The following is an 11,698-nucleotide window of genomic DNA, read 5'->3' on the forward strand; positions in this document are numbered from 1 at the left end:
AACTACTGAAGCCCGTGTACCTAGAGCCTGTGCTCCGCAACAAGAGAAGCCACCGCAATGAGAAGCCCACACAGCGCAACGAAGAGCAGCCCCCGCTCGCCGCAACTAGAGAAAGCCCGCGTGCAGCAATGAAGACCCAACGCAGCCATAAATAAATAAATAAATAAATAAATAAATAAATAAATAAATAAATAAATAAATAAATTTATTTTAAAAAAGGGCAAGTTCACGTCCACCTATTCTTCACACAACTAAAAGTGCAGAGACGTGAAGCATCTTGAAGAGCCCTCTAACGAATGTGTAACTACTCAAATATTGAACACAGCTACAGAAATCTGGAGAAATTGTAGAAGAAATCTGGCTAGGAAGGGAAGAAGTGGCAGAATACAGAGGGAGAAGCCAAGAAGTGCAGCTGGCGGGGGCGGACGCTGGGAGGGAACCGGCTGTGAGGGGGCTGAGTGCCCGGAACTGCTCCTGCAAACACAGGCTGCGGCACGCGCCCCGCCTCCCCCTGCGCACCCCTCCCCCGCCCCCGACTGGGGAACCGTTCTGGACACGTTTACCAGTCTCTTCTCCAGACTAATTTTTAATTACCAAGTACAATAAAAATAGTGTAGGATCACATATGCTCCCAAGCCCAGGTCCTTTTTATTAGCGGGCCCTAAGAGGGGGGCAAAAGTAAGAGAGGAGGGTCCTTGAAAATGCCCTTTGGAGTCCTGGCCTGATTCCCACGGAAGGAGATGATGTTCTCTACATCCCACATGTGGTCGCTTAGGAGGCCACGTCTGGCCCTTCTGGACTACATTCCCTCCGTAACTGATAACCACTGGGTACTTGTGCTTTAGAGGGAACCCAGGAGATGGAAAGCCTTTAAGGTTCAAAAGACTGAATCTCTTTAGGTGGAATTTCAGGAATCATAAATATTTTTTCGTTCATTCATCCACCACATGTGTGCTGAATTCCAGGCACAGTGCTGGATGCTGAGATCACAGTGGTGAGCAAACCAGACAGGACCCTGTCATCGTAGAATTTACAGCCTCCAGGAGGTGAACTTCCAACCAAATCACGTGGGGTCTGGCCTTTCCCAGGAAGTGGCCTCTGAGCGCCAGAGGGAGTGGCGCTAGGCAGGCACAGGGCAGGGAGGGCGGGCGCCCGCAGCATCCCAGGCCCTGAGGCTCGAGAATCTGCGGGGGGTTGGGGGACAGGATGCGGGGTGGGTGTGGGGGGGGGAGCGGTTTGCGGGGCCACCTAACAGAGCACCTCACGCCGGGGGCTCAAACGACGGAAGTTCCTGGCTCTCAGTCCTGGAGGCTGGCGGCGTGCCTGCCGTCAAGGTGTCCGCAGGGCTGGGTCCCACTGACGGCCGTGGGACAGTGTGTGCCAGGCCACTCTCCCGGCTTCGGTGGCCGCAGGGGTCGCCACACCATTTTCCTCTGTCTGTGTCTGTGTTCAGACTTCCCCTGTTTGTACGGACACACAATCATGTGGCCTAGGGCCCGCCCTAAAGACCTCATTTCAGCTTGATTTCCTCTGCAAGGACCCTCTCTCCAAATGAGGTCACAGTCTGAGGTCCTGGGGCTGAGGACTCCAACAGGAATTCTGGAGGAACACAACTCAACCAGTACAAGGAAGGGGTCAGCACACCGTGGCCCACGGGCCAGGTCTGTCCCACCACCGGTTCTTATGTGGTCCATGAGCTAAGAATGGTGTTTACATTTTTCAATGATTAGGGGAGAAAATCAGAAAAAGAATATTTCATGACTCGTGAAAATTATATGCAATCCGTATTTCAGTGTCTGTGAATGAAGCTTTTGGGGGACACAGGGACGCGCACCCATTCGGTGCTGTCTGAGGCCGCTCTTGCCCTACGGCAGCAGTTGTGAGGGACACGGTGTCGCCCGCAGAGCCGCCAAATGTGCTGTCGCGTCCTTTGTCGGAAGCCTCCGCCAACCTGCTCTAGAACCCCAGCCGCGGGCTCGGAGGACGAGGGGGCTGCTGGCGCGGGATGGGCCCAGCTTGGCCTCAGGGTTGCCAAGCGGCTCAGGAGGTGCAGGTACCTGCGAGGACCACCAGGTGAGGCCCCCCGAGGAAGGAACCACATCCGACCCGCGGCGGCAGGCGCGACTCGCCTAGAAATTTGCAGAGTCCGTTTTTGAGAAAACACTTTGCCGACGAAACAAAACCCATCTGGAAACCAAACTCAGGCGGGCTGGCTGGTTCCGAGTCTTACCCGACGGGGCGGTGCGTGGAGACCAGCGAGGCGTAGAGGGAGGGGACGGGCCAGAGTCGCGGGCGCCCGCTCCTTCCGCGGCCGGGGGCCCCTCGGGCTCTGTCCCCAGCCTGGGGCGCCTGTTCCCGGGCCGCGTGGAGCCGAGGCAGCGGGGAAGAGCCCTCCCCCATCCCCAGGGACGGGATGCCGCTGGGATGCGGGCAAGGCGGGTGCGGGGGCGCGGAGCCGGGGCCGGGCCTAGGCGGCCAGGGGCGGTCAAAGGCGCAGACAGTGGACCAGTGGACCCGGAGCTGGTCAGGCGCCGGCGGGTCCCTTCCCGCGACCACCCCCCCCCCGACCCGGTGACAGCTCAGGACAGACAGACCCTCCTCGCGCTGCTCCGCTGCCAGGCTTCTGTCTGAGCTTTGCGTCCTGGACGCGCTTCCAAGGCTCCTGAAAAAGGCCGGGGTGGAAGGATTAGTAGGTGAAGGCGAAGGAAGGAGAGGCCTTACCCCGCTGCGGCCAACAGCGCTGGAACCGTTCAGCCTTAGTTCCATCCTCAGCGCCCAGAACAGGGGCTGGCACATGGGCAGTGACCAATAAATGTGGTAGAACGATTGACGTTAACTGCTGTCCAACGGGGTGATTAGCAGGTGCCCAGGAATGCTATGTGTACGTTGTGTTTCTAATTATTTTCCTTGTGATTTTGATCCTTAATTCTTTTTCCCACTCATTGCTCTGAAAGCTCCATCACCCTGATCTTCAATCAGCTCCCCATCCTGCCACCTCCTCCAGGAAGCCTTCCCTGATCCTGGATTGCAAGCACATGACCTCTGGTCCAGGAGGCAGCTGAGTGGACTGGAAAGACCCAGACTTTGGAGCCAACGGATCTGGTTAGTAATGAGATCTTGACCCAGTTTCTTGGAACTTTTCAGAGCCCTGGTTTCCTCCTTTACAGAGCAGGGATTCATATCTGTCCCATGGTGTCATGAGAACCAAAGGAGAGAGACATAGGTGTGAAGTCCCCAGCATACGGTAGGTGTTCATTGAAACTTTTATCCAAGGAAAAATCCTGAAGAGCTGGAGCTTACCAGATATCAAGAGGGAAAAGAACGTCCTATTTAGCAGGGAGGGTAGAGCCAATAATCCTTCTGTCAGTTTTCCATCTAATGAGTCAAATTATTCATGTCACATTTGGGGAGGGAAGTGCACTTCTACAGAAGGTGACAGCGCCGTCTGCCCCCAGTTACAGCCCGTAGCGGTGCCTTCTTAGGAATCATGATCAGAAAGTCTAAAACAGGCATTTGTCATGATTTTGTGACCAACATCCTACAGATAGTGAATTTTGTTTTGTAAAACTATTTAGCTATATTAAATTCTACATGCTGTACATACTGAAAACAATAGAAGAATCTGGGGACTTTGAATGGAATTTCCCTAACCTCAGGAAGGAATACCACAGGGTGAACATCACAACTGCCAGCTGTGGAATTAATTCTCAGCCATTTTAAGGCCTGACAAGTATTTTGTTTGGTGAGAGCAGAGCGACATGTTATGGACGGTCTCTGAAATTCAGGGTTCTGGTTCAGGGATAGTCCTAGTTTTCTTTTAATGCTATTATACAAAGAGAAGAAACGTGGGGTTTACAGGTTAGACTGGAAATATGCAGATGACTTTGAACTTGTTGACGTCCGATAGTATTATGTCACCACTCCACCTTTTTTTGAGTGTTTTTACACTCATTGCATAATTAGCTGAATTGATCAAAGTCGAGCCCTATCGTTTGTCAAACACACACGCACGTGTGCACACACACAAGATGGCCTCGATCTCAGCTGGAAACGGAGGTCAGGCTGGTTCAGAGGGGGACTCCGAGGCCACACCCCGTGTGGGCAGGTCACATGCCCATCGGAATGTGTCACTGAAAACCTCTCAGAATGTCAGCAACCTCAGACTAGGGGTGAAGAGAGATGGTCAGCTGATTTCAGTTTCTTCCCCAAGAGGAGCAATACCCCCACCGTGAGGACTGCGTGGAGGAAGTTGCCCTTTCGCTTCCAGGAAGCAGCTCTCCTGACGGGCATGGTCTAAAGTGCCACGTGGGCCACCTGAGCCCAGACACCAGTCCAAGGGGCTCAGCCCTGAGAATTCCCTGGCAGTGCTGGGCGTTACTGTGCAGTGAGGTCACCCCACGTAAGTGCTGCAAAGAGTACAACTGGCAAAACACTGACGCATGGGGTTCATCTGTGTGAAAAACAAGCACTTTTCTGCTCAGCTGAGAACAGCTTTCATATTTGAAGTTGCCTTCGTGATTCCAGTGCTAAACGCTGAGCACAGGTCTGGGTGACGCGGGTTACTGTATTGTTTAAAAGGCCCAGGATCCCACAGTCGTGTAACACTCCGTTTCCGTGGGTGCCCTGTTGACTATGGCGGGACAGGACTGCGTGGCAGCCGGTAGTGTCCGCTGAGCACTTCTGTGCCAAGGGCTCGAACAGAATGAACACAAAGGACTGATGGAGGGACACCCCCCCACCCACGTGGAAGAGGAATCGTAACGGAGCGCTATTTACAGAGCAGCATCAGGACAGGAGTTCAAAGTAACAGACTAACAGAGCAAGGGCTGAATGCTCACGGGGTATCACAGCTGGAATCTGAAGTTCAAATGCGGGCAGCTGTGGAAAACACAAATGAGGTGCTAGGGGGCCCGCCCTGGTGAGAGGCCCGGGGTCTTGGCAACATGATTTTAAGATAGTTCCCGAGAATTAGGCTCAGAGACCTATCATTTCACCCCCCTGGTCTAGAAGGAAGAATTAAATATTTTTTCTTATTGTATTCTAAAAAAAGTATCTGCTACTATTGAACTGTTATTTCCATGTAAAAGACAAAAAATTGGTTTGTGTGACTTTGCACAGTTGACTGACATTTGGTTTGAAGACAATTTATTCTTCAACACGTGGTACATGATAGGACAAAAGGCATGAACAGGTGGAATATTGGTTTAAAAACGGGCTCAGCCATTTATGCTTGGCTTCACAGCCTTTTTTTTGGTGGAAGTGGTGTAGTTGAGTGGAAATCAGTGAAATTTAACATGCTCAAGCAACCAAAATATCCACTGGTAAACTGCATTTCACAGAGACGAAAAGGAGGCTCAAAGACTTTAATTCGCCCCAAATCTAGTTAGCAAGTGGCTAACCGAGGTTTCAAATCCAGATCTGGTGCCCTGCGTGCTATAACCAGAGCCTGCCGGCCGGCCAGTGCCCATCTTCTCAGCGTCTCTAAGAGAGTTGACAGGGTTCTCTCCTGCTTCCGCTCCTCCTCCTCCTCTTTATTAAACAACCGTCTTCCTCCTGAGCCTGGAACAGCTTCCAGTTGGGTTTTATAGCCAGCAAAGCAGGGGCCGTTTCATGCGTTTCTGTACAACGGGCCAAGGTTGAGCTTCACTGAAAACTATGCAGTACATTTGCAGTAAATCTACTTTTGTTTTGGAGCCACTGAAAATACTGAGGCTCACACCAAAACTGAGGAATTTGAAGATTATTATCTTGAAGAGCAAAGGCTGTCACCATGATGATGAAATAGCAGCAAATCCCCAGGCCCAGATAGGAGGGCTGGTCCCTAAGCAAGTGTTGTTTCCACTGCCCTGCCCTTGGCCACCTCCCCTCCCTTCAGCTCCTTTGAATTCCGAGCAATTGTTGAAGTCGGGCTGGCAGTGCCCTGAGAGCCATGGTGGGGGTGGGTTTCCAACCCTTACATGTTTCAGAAATAAATTTCAGAAATAAATAACATCTCTCAATCTGGCTAAGCAGGATTTTTTCATCTTTTTTGAGCCAGGAACTTTTTAACAGTCTGGGGAAGCCAGTGGACTCTTTCTCAGAATATTTTCTAAGGCATAAAATAAAATACATATGATTCCAAAGGAAACCAGTTTTATTGAAATACAGTGAACAAATATTTTAGAAATCCGGTGATATAGTAATATATGTGTCTCTTCGTTCATGCATTAAGATCGGTTGGCAGATCTAACAACTTCCCTAGTTTTGAGGCAGTGATGACCAGAAATGGTCTTTCAAGAATAACTACAAAATTGTCATGTGATGTGAAAATATCTATGATTTCTACTGGAGACAAAGGCACAGGTTCTGCTAGCCTGCCTGTATCGTGCTGCCCACATTCGTAATTCGAAGGAAATGCTAAGTAAGTTTCAGTTCGAAGTTGGAGAAGATAAAGACGTCACTTTTCCCCGTCCAAGTTCACAAGCCTCTTGAGTTCGATCCACAGACTTTTGGGATCTGTCACCCTCAGGTGAAGAGCCCTGGACGAGGGTCCCCTGCACGAAGGGCCAGCCTGGAAGGAGGCTCAATGCAGAACGAAATGTTAGCGGTGATCACAATACGTCTCACGTCATTAGACTTCCTTCCATGTGGAATGAGCTTTCTGGAGTAATCAGTAACTATTTTGCAAAATTTGGGGAAAGAGGACAAGTCCCGCTAACAGAAGAAGGCTGTAATGAAGGCTAACCAGGAATCAAAGAAAGTCTAGAAACCATAGATGCCTGCAATGACTAATTAAGAAGGAGTTCTTAAAGTACTGACGGCAAATGGCTGAACTTGTGGTCAGGGAACCACATGACATTTCCTAAACTATCCAGCTATCAAGTGATCTGTCCCCTGCTGCTACACCTGGTCTGAGTTCATGTGGTCACACACAGCCTCTCTGTTCCTCTGGGGGGTGACGGCTGCCACAGAATTTTTTTTTTTTGGCTGCGTTGGGTCTTCGTTGCTGCGAGCGGGGGCTGCTCTTCGTTGCGGTGCGCGGGCTTCTCACTGCGGTGGCTTCTCTTGTTGCGGAGCACGGGCTCTAGGTGCGCGGGCTTCAGTAGTTGTGGCACGCGGGCTCAGTAGTTGTGGCTCGCGGGCTCTAGAGCGCAGGCTCAGTAGTTGTGGCGCACGGGCTTGGTTGCTCCGTGGCGTGTGGGATCTTCCCGGGCCAGGGCTCGACCCCGTGTCCCCTGCACTGGCAGGCGGGTTCTCAACCTCTGCACCCCCAGGGGAGCCCCGGACACAGAATTTTGAAGTGGTTGGAGTGAGGCCCACCCACATCTCACCCCTGGGTCAAAATGAAAGTGAGTCTCAGACTGGATTCAGATACAAACAGGCATTTACGAGACATTGGTTAGAACACGGGCACAGAATAGTTCCTACAACCTGCTCTGGAGGCTCAAAGAAGTGGCAGCTCTCAGTCCTCTGCCCGTAAGTCGTCAGCCCCACACCCACAGATGCAACATTCCTGAGATGCAAAGGCTGAGCCCCCATGAGGCCCCGCCCCAGGCCCAGCCTTAGGGGCACAGGCCACGGGCCTCCACACTCCTATGCCTGCTCTGGCAGTTTGACCGATCCCTACTTAAATACCTTTAATTTCACCAACACGAGCCCATTTTTGGCATTTATCGTGTTAAGTAACAAGACACCACTTCTACCCACAAAACCCCGTTTTGGACGGCCAGGATGCTGATGAGAGAAGCCCAGGCTGTTGATGGAGTCGGGAGAGCGGAGGGCTGGCGAGAGCCCCGCCCCGAGGGTGTCCCTTCCTGAGTCAGTGCGGGGTGGGGGGGCCAGCTCCCAGGCGTACACAGTCTCTGCCCCAACACTTCGTCATGAAGATTTTCAACCATGCAGAAAACTCGGAAGAACTGTACAACGAACACCAACACACCAGCCTCTAATCAACGGTTCTCAGGCTGCAGCCTGCGTCGGAATCACCTCCGAGGCTTGTGAAAACACACAGGGCGGGGCCTCCCTCCACTTCTGATTCAGCAGCGGCTCTGGGCTGAAAATGTGCATTTCTAACAAGTTTCCAGGTGAGGCTACGCTGCCGCTGCCGGTCTGGCACAGCGCTTAGGGAACCACAGACCTTGGTGCTACCTGAAAGTTTTGCCACATTTACTTTGTTGCACGTCTGTGCACATCTGTGTCTGACCTTCCCGCCCTCCCTCTCACTTCTGCTACATTTCGGGGCAGGTGGCAGGCCTCAGCCCAGCACCCCTAAACATGCCAACAGGACATCAACTAGACCCCAATATTCCAAAATGGATTTTTTGAAGTAAAATTTACAGTGAAATGTGGACTGTGCGGTCTTTTTAAGTTTACTGAAATATAATTTACATATAGCAAAAAAACCCCTTTTCAGTATAGGGTTCTATGAGTTTGTTTGTTTGTTTTAATTTTTTGGCCGTGCAGCTTGCGGGATCTCAGTTCCCTGACCAGGGATTGAACCCGGGCCCTCGGCAGTGAAGGCACCAAGTCCTAACCTCTAGGCCACCAGGGAACTTCCCTCTATCAGTTTAGACAAATGTCTAAGCTGGGCACCACAGTCAAGATATAGAACTTTTCCTATGATATAAAACGTTTGTTAAGCCCCTTCATAGTAACTTCGAGCCCCGGGTGGCCACTGATCTGTTTTTTGTTTTGTTTTTTTAAATTTTATTGAAGTATAGTTTGATTTACAATGTTGTGTTAATTTCTGCTGTACAGCAAAGTGACTCAGTTATACATATATACATTCTTTTTGTTTGTTTTTTGGGTATTTTTTGTTTTTTCGGTTGTGTTTTTGGCTGCGCCGTGCAGCATGTAGGATCTTAGTTCCCTGACTGGAAATCAAACCTGTGCCCCCTGCAGTGGAAGCGCGGCATCGTAACCACTGGACCTCCAGGGAAGTCCCTATATATGTTCTTTTTTATATTCTTTTCCATGATGGTTTATCACAGAATATTGAATATAGTTCCCTGTGCTGTACAGTGGGACCTTGTTGTTTATCCATCCTGTATATACCAGTTTGCATCTGCTGACCCCAACTTTCCAGTCCGTCCCTCCCTCAACCCCCTCCCCCTTGGCGACCACAGGTCTGTTCTCTGTGTGATTCTGTTTCTGTTTGGTAGATAAGTCCATTTGTGCCCTGATCTACCTGAGAATCGCCTTTTCCGGAAGGCCCTAGGTGCTGTACAGCCGTCTCCCCGAGCACACAGAACGGAGACTGAGCTGCCTTGTGGGTGGCTCACTCCGGTGATGGCTGAGCTGTGTTTTAGTGCTGGTAGCAGGGGGTTGGCTGCACATTCTCAGAATTAGATGTGAAGCTGATTGGCACACACGTGATATCACGCTGGCTGCACTGGAGTATTTTAAGGTGAACAATGGGGCTTCCCTGGTGGCGCAGTGGTTAAGAATCCGCCTGCCAATGCAGGGGGACACGGGTTCGAGCCCTGGGCCGGGAAGATCCCACATGCCGCGGAGCAACTAAGCCCGCATGCCACAACTACTGAGCCTGTGCTCTAGAGCCCGCAAGCCACAACTACGGAGCCCGTGTGCCACAACTACTGAGCCTGCGTGCTACAACTACTGAAGCCCGTGCGCCTAGAGCCTGTGCTCCGCAACAAGAGAAGCCACCGCAATGAGAAGCCTGTGTACCGCAATGAAGAGTAGCCCCCGCTCGCTGCAACTAGAGAAAGCCCGCACGCAGCAATGAAGACACAACGCAGCCAAAAGTTAATTAATTAATAATTAAAAAATCTCCTAACAGCCGCCCTCGAGAGAATGCTGTGCGCTGGACTCTGGCCTTAGCAGCGACCGGCACCTCACCTTCCCTGGGCCTTAGTCATGTTTTCTACTCTGTAGCTATCACTTCCTTAAAATGACTTCATGAAGCCTGGGTCTCTGTCCCCTCCCTCGGCCTCCTCCTAGTAACGCTTAGGACAGAGTGCGCTGTGACTCCACGGGTGGCCGGCAGGGCTGAGAATGTGAAATTATAATTATAACGTTACCCTACTCTTCGGCCAATTTCTCCTTCAGGCCAACACATTCTTCTTTTCCTTTAAAGCCTTTTTTAAAATTTATTTTTTCCATTTAATTGTATAAAACACAAATGCTGACTTGTCACACACTCACGTGGAACTCTTTCCCTCACGTTTACGACTCAACAGCTTGGTGAATCCAGAGGGACGACTATAATCACTATACAGAGCACGCTGTGTTAGTAGTTCAAGTTTATTCCAACCCATTTTTAAATACTCTGAAACATCTTCATTATGTTATCTGATGAGACAGAGCCACAAGAAAACAGAGGTGCCCCTGGTCAGTCCAGCTTCCAGCCAATCAGGCCTGTCGTGTGGAGGTTCCTGAATGTGGTGCTTTGACCACCACTCGGGAGCCGGGCCGGGCCAGCAGCTTCGAGGAGGGGCGCACAAACGGTCTTCCAAAGGGGCTGCACCATCCTGCGTTCCGCCACCAGGGACGAGAGCGCCTGCTGTCCCACATGCTCGCCAGCATTGGGTGTTGTCGGTGTTCTGGATTTTGGCCCTTCTCGTAGGGGTGTAGTGGTATCTCATTGCTTTAATTTGCATTTCCCTGATGACATGATGTGGACCATCTCTTCACAGGCTTATTTGCCATCTGTATGTCTTCTTTGATGAGATGTCTGTTAAGGTCTTTGGCCCATTTTTAAAATTGGGTTGTTTGTTTTCCTACTTATTGACATCCTTTTTTACTTGTGAATTTTACTTCACGTATTTTATTGAAAAGGTCTCTAGAAAAAAAGCACTACCCACAAAAATACAGTGCAAATCACATATGCAATTAAAGGTTTTCTAGTTAGCCACGCTAGAAAAAATGAAAAAAAGTGAAATAGATTTTAATTATATATTTTTCTTAACCCCAAATACTATTTCAACATGTAGTCAATATTAAACATTTATTGAGATATTTACTTTGTTTTTTTGCACTGAGCCTTCAAAATCTGGTGTGTATTTTAACTTACAGTATATCTATTATAATATTCAGACCAAAGGAAACCATAAACAAAACAAAAAGACAACATATGGAATGGGAGCAAATATTTGCGAATGATGCAGCCAACAAGGGATTAATTGCCAAAATATACAAACAGCTCATACATCTCAATAACCCAAAAAACAAACAATCCAATCAAAAAATGGACAAAAGATCTAAACAGACATTTCTCCAAAGAAGACATACAGATGGCCAACAGGCACGTGAAAAAATGCTCAACGCTGCTAATCATTAGAGAAATGCAAATCAAAACCACAATGAGGTATCACCTCACACCAGTCAGAATGATCATCATCAAAAAGTCTACAAATAACAGATGCTGGAGAGGGTGTGGTGAAAAGGGGACCCTTTTACACTGTTGGTGTGGATGTAAGCTGGTGCAGCCACTATGGAGAACAGTATGGAGGTTCCTTAAAAAATGAAAAATAGAACTACCATATGATACAGCAATCCCACTCCTGGGCATATATCTGGAGAAAACTATAATTCGAAAAGATAGGGCTTCCCTGGTGGCACAGAGGTTAAGAATCTGCCTGCCAGTGCAGAGGACGTGGGTTTGAGCCCTGGTCCGGGAAGATCCCACATGCCACGGAGCAACTAAGCCCATGCACCACAACTACTGAGCCTGCGCTCTAGAGCCCACGAGCCACAACTA

Source organism: Balaenoptera musculus, chromosome 18 (genome assembly GCF_009873245.2).
Source record: "Balaenoptera musculus isolate JJ_BM4_2016_0621 chromosome 18, mBalMus1.pri.v3, whole genome shotgun sequence".
In the NCBI taxonomy this organism is placed as follows: domain Eukaryota; kingdom Metazoa; phylum Chordata; class Mammalia; order Artiodactyla; family Balaenopteridae; genus Balaenoptera; species Balaenoptera musculus.